The following is a 5,750-nucleotide window of genomic DNA, read 5'->3' on the forward strand; positions in this document are numbered from 1 at the left end:
ACAAAACAGATGAAAATTCGAATGCTTGTACTTTATATTCTTTTTACTAGCTTAACAGTGGTAGGAGTTTGTGATAAAAGAAGAATATGTCAAGACTTGAGAGAGCAAATTAGAATAGCTGTGGAGGATAAGGATACTGTGATAGTACTAAAACATTTCAAAAATACGTTAGATTTAACTAAATTTTTGCAAGATCTTTTCATACAATTTTGCTTGTCTCTTTAGATTTAACTAGATTGTAAACAAGTGTTCAATTTTTCTTGATACCTTTCAATAATCACAGTATGAAGGGAATTTACTAAACTTTTATGCATTAATGCTGCTGTTCTGTATCATCATCTATTATAAAAAAGTGAATAACTGAGAAAATAATAATATATTCTTGCTTGATTCATTTTAAGGACATGTTAATTTGTACATCTACAACATGGTTTAAACTAAAATCACTTTCATTTCCAATTTTGTTCTCAATGTTCTGTAGTTCTATGAAATTTAGCACGAGTAGTTTTTACGATTTATCCGAAATAGTAAAGTTGAGTAAAGAGTGAAAATTATAACTCTTACCATTGGTATCCATGATTCCATCATCAATGAGCTCTTGCATATTTTCTTGCAAGATAACTTTGCAGCCATGTTGTGCTAATTTATGAGACAAGTGCATTAGAGGGTTCACATGCCCTTGTGCTGGAAATGGAATAACTGGAACATGTTTGAGCTTCATCTTTTCTGGTGTTTTTTATTATGAGACTTTTGGAGGGGGGGGTGAGGGTTGCTTATTCTGACTTTTATTCCTATCATTTCTCTCTATTTCATTTCCTTGTTTCTAATTGCTTAACATATTGAAAACTAATTAATTACTTCAGTCATGGAAATCAAACATTACCATGAAAATCTGGCTTACTTATTACATTACTGAAATAGAAACTAGAACTATTGATCATTGATAAAAATTTGTGGCATGTGATATCACAAAACAATGAGTAAATCCCCATTGTGGTTCTTGAATTTTTATTTTATTTTATTTTGTTTTTGAAGTATCAATTTGATTCTTGAGGATTACTTTGATGTCACTAACATTTAACAATCTTGAAGGCAATGCATTCTTTTAGTGCTGAATCAGAAAAGGAGTTGAGCTTTTCAAAGGTTTGATTTCATTGTTGTGTGAAAAGGAGTTGAGCTTTTGATGTTATTAGTGTGCTTTCTGCTAACACGATGAATCTCATACAGGTAATTAATATTGCTACAGAAAAAAAGCTTTGAGAATCTTCGTTCCTAGTGAACTGAGTTTTAGAACTTTTAGCAGATCAGTAGAAGTCTAGAAGACTTGATGTAGTTGGAATACTTTTGGTTTAGACTTTTCTCTATGAAATAAGGTGCTGGGTTTGCAGCATTGTGAATGTTATAAAATGTAAAACTATCTTTGAGGAGCATTCTCACTACTAGAGTATGACTTGATTACTAGAAGAGTTGATACAGTTCAAATATGTCTAGTTTGATTGGACCAGAATTTTTTTGTGTGTGTTTAGAGCAGGGATGATCTTATTGTTATTGATTCTTTTGTTGTTGGTAGTATTGTCTTTTAAGTTGTGGAACAGGGAGAAAATGGTCATTTATTTATGTTTTTCTGGATGGAGAATGGAAGGAGAGGGTTTTTCAAGTCTTTGTGGGAGAAGATTTTGTCTGTTTGTGAATGGAAAATTTTGTTCTTCTGAAACTTCTATCAAGTGTCTATGCTTCATTTGTTTTCATATCTCACTGCTCGTTGGTTATGCTGAGCAAAGATGTTACAGGCCTTAGCTTTATGTTATTATCATCTCTAGTTTTCTTTCCTTGCTAATTCTTAAAAAACTGCTCTGCTTCATTAGTGCTTCTGATCACTCTTGTTGGTTTCATTAGTGAATTTAGTTTATTATACATATTATTTTTTATTATAAGGCATATTATTAGTGCTTCTGATAACTCTTTCTTATTTAATTTTTATTAGTGCTTCTGATCACTTTTGATTCCAAATTGATGATTCCATTGTTGATTTTATCAGAGGAAATATGAATTCAGAGGAAGCTGCACAAATTCCTAGAAGAACTACAAGGTCTTTAGCTTCATCTTCTGCACAAATTTCTGCTTCATCTTTAGTTAAGTTTTGTTTGCTTTCTATTTCTTTTTGGTCTTTAGTTTCATCCTATATTATTATTAGTTAACTGGTTTCAATTTCGTTCCTTGGGTTTGAATTTCTTCTCCAAAATCCCTGGATGAATCATGGATAAGAGCATGTTAGCTGGTTTGGAATCACTTCTATAATAAATTAGAAATTTGCATTTTATATCCTAGTCAAAATTTTCAATCTCAGCATTCAAATCCAATCGTTATGGTGCTACATACTACATTATCTTGGATCAAAGGGTTTACAACTACTTGTGGTATAGATGAACAGTAGTGAAGATGAAGAAACCTGCCATCTGCGTCACAATCAAATAGTTACCATTACATTAGGTGCCAACTAGTCAAAATTGGCAAATTTATAGCAATGTATGAGAATGAGAGGAAGATACTTACCATTGAAAATGCTGCTCCGTAATAGGGATATGCTGCTGGTATGAATCTCTGATATGGTACCTGATTGACTACTCTTAGATTTTATTTACTATTTCATATGGATATCTCATGTATTGTTTGGATTCCACCTTTTAAATCAGTAGAGAGATGACAGATCACAAGGAACAAAGTCATGTAAAATTTTAAGAGAATCAGTTTCCATAGTTGAATCACCAATAAACTTGTATTATCGTAATCTTTCTTGTTTTTCTTTTTAAACAATTTTTGCTTTTAATAGGTGAATGTTCGGAAGGATCTGATAAGAAATTGCGCAAACACGATTGATCTTGATCAGCTAGATATTTGATGGTGCAACTTATTGTGAAGCTGAATGTTTTCCTTAGTAACCATAACAGATATTTTCATATATGCCATGGAATGCAGATAAGCAAGCAAGGCCCCCGTTTTTGTTGATGTCATTTGGTTATGAAAGAACCACTGTTGTGCACAAGGGGAATGGTCATTTGTAATGGGGGAATTTGATTTATACCAAAATGACTTTTTTTTTTTTCATTTTTTTTACATTGGAATGTAAATTTTCATTTTGTTTAAATGTTCAGGTTTTCTATCTTACAACAACCTGTAAACTTTAGAAGCTGTAGGCTAAAGATGGTACATGCAGATTGCAGATAACTGTGATTGTTGTATACAAGACATGCATTGTTTTCTGTGGCAACTATTTCCTGTTTTTCTGATTACTTTATAAAAGTTTTTCAATTATGAAAAAATATTTTTCTCGGTAAAAAAAAAAAGTAGGTTTTTTGGATGGAGAAATATTTTTATTTTATAATATTTCACTAATTTAATTAAAATATAGGATTATATAGTTATATTATTAAATATTAGGTTTTAGAAAAAAATTATTAATATATATATATATATATATATATATATATATATATATATATATATATATATATATATATATATATATATATATATACAGAAAATAAAAAAAAAAACAATGAGGGATCTAAGGCTACACTTATATACAGTAGCTATAGTATACAAAAAAAAAAAGAGGGACCTAAGGCTACACTTATAAAAGGTAGTCATGATATACAATGTGACTACGCTTTACAAGTGATGCAGTGGCACTGAAAAGCGTAGCCTATTCTGGTAAAAATGGAAGCTAAAAAGCGTAGCCTTTGGTCCTGGGCAGCATCACTTGAAAAGCGTACCCTATTCTCAAACTCCAAAAGCATAGCCCTTGGTGCAGAAAAGCGTAGCCTTTGAGAATAGGCAACGGCCGAATAGGAATCATCCCAAAAAGCGTAGCCGTAGCCCAAAAAGCGTAGCCGTATGGTGCACGAATTATGAATCACACTTTTCACAATTCGTACCACTAACCAGCAAGTGCACTGGGTCGTCCAAGTAATACCTTACGTGAGTAAGGGTCGAATCCCACGAAGATTGTTGGTTTGAAGCAATCTCTGGTTATCTTGTAAATCTCAATTAGGAGGCCAATTATAATTATCAGTTGACTTGCAAATGAACAAGGGAATATAAAATAAATACTTGGTATGCAATGATGGAGAATATGTTGGAGTTTTGGAGATGCTTTGTCTTCTGAAATTTTACTTTCCTCTGTTTTTTGATTCACGCACGCACGTCCTCCTATGGCAAGCTGTGTGTTGGTGGATCACCGTTGTCAATGGCTACCATCCATCCTTCCAGTGAAAAGGGTCCAGATGCGCTGTCACCGCACGACTAATCATCTGCAGGTTCTCAATCGTACCGGAATAGAATTTACTATCCTTTTGCATTTGTCACTATGCCCAGCACTCGTGAGTTTGAAGCTCGTCACAGTCATTCAATCCCTGAATCCTACTCGGAATACCACAGACAAGATTTAGACTTTTCGGATTCTCTTGAATGCTGCCATCATCTAGCTTATACCACGAAGATTCTAATTAAGAGATCTAAGAGATATTCATTCATTCTACGGTGGAACGTAAGTGGTTGTCAGGCACGCGTTCGTGGAGGAATGATGATGATTGTCACGTTCATCACATTCATATTGAAGTGCGAATGGATATCTTAGATAGGAACACGCATGTTTGAATGGAAAACAGAAATACTTGCATTAAATCATCGAGACACAGCAGAGATCCTCACCTCCAATAATGGAGTTTAGAGACTCATGCCGTCAAAAGGTACAAAGTTTAGATCTAAAATGTCATGAGATGCGAAATAAACCTCTAAAAGTTGTTTAAATACTAAACTAGTAACCTAGGTTTACAGAAAATGAACAAACTATGATAGATGGTGCAGAAATCTACTTCTGGGGCCCACTTGGTGTGTGCTGGGGCTGAGACTTAAGCTGATCACGTGCATAGGGCTGTTTTGGGCGTTCAACGCCAGCTTTGGATCCTTTTCTGGCGTTGAACTCCAATTTGTAACTTGTTTCTGGCGCTGGACACCAGACAGCAACATGGAACTAGCGTTGAACGCCAGTTTACATCATCTATCCTTGAGCAAATTATGGACTATTATATATTTATGGAAAGCCCTGGATGTCTACTTTCCAACGCAATTAGAAGTGCGCCATTTGGAGTTCTGTAGCTCCAGAAAATTTACTTTGAGTGCAGGGAGGTCAGAATCCAACAGCATCAGCAGTCCTTTTTCAGCCTGAATCAGATTTTTGCTCAGCTCCCTCAATTTCAGCCAGAAAATACCTGAAATCACAGAAAAACACACAAACTCATAGTAAAGTCCAGAAATATGAATTTTGCCTAGATACTACTGAAAATAAACTAAAAACTAACTAAAACACACTAAAAACTATATGAAATTAACCCCAAAAAGCGTATAAAATATCCGCTCATCACTACACCAAACTTAAACTGTTGCTTGTCCTCAAGCGACTAGATAAATAAAATAGAATGCAAATAATTTTAAGAAGCAATAATATCTCAGAGTTTTTGAGTGAAGCTCAGATTCTAATTAGATGAGTGGGACTAGTAGCTTTTTGCTTCTGAACAGTTTTGGCATCTCATTTTATCCATTGAAGCTCAGAGTGATTGGCATCTATAGGAACTCAGAATTCAGATAGTGATATTAATTCTCCTAGTTCAATATGTTGATTCTTGAACACAGCTACTTTATGACTCTTGGCCATGGCCCTAAGCACTTTGTTTTCCAGTATTACCACCGGA

At 34.0% G+C, this 5,750-nt stretch overlaps 1 long non-coding RNA gene across 1 annotated transcript; it reads right to left on the minus strand.

Moving 5' to 3' along the window:
- Window positions 1–2,290: 2,290 nt before the first annotated feature.
- LOC112777407 (uncharacterized) lies at window positions 2,291–2,608 on the minus strand. The gene is made up of 2 exons (XR_003190414.2): window positions 2,554–2,608; window positions 2,291–2,456 (listed from the first exon to the last, which is right to left on the minus strand). It is a non-coding gene; the product is annotated as an uncharacterized lncRNA (long non-coding RNA).
- Between the last annotated feature and the right edge of the window lie 3,142 nt (window positions 2,609–5,750).

Source organism: Arachis hypogaea, chromosome 19, assembly GCF_003086295.3.
Source record: "Arachis hypogaea cultivar Tifrunner chromosome 19, arahy.Tifrunner.gnm2.J5K5, whole genome shotgun sequence".
NCBI lineage: Eukaryota > Viridiplantae > Streptophyta > Magnoliopsida > Fabales > Fabaceae > Arachis > Arachis hypogaea.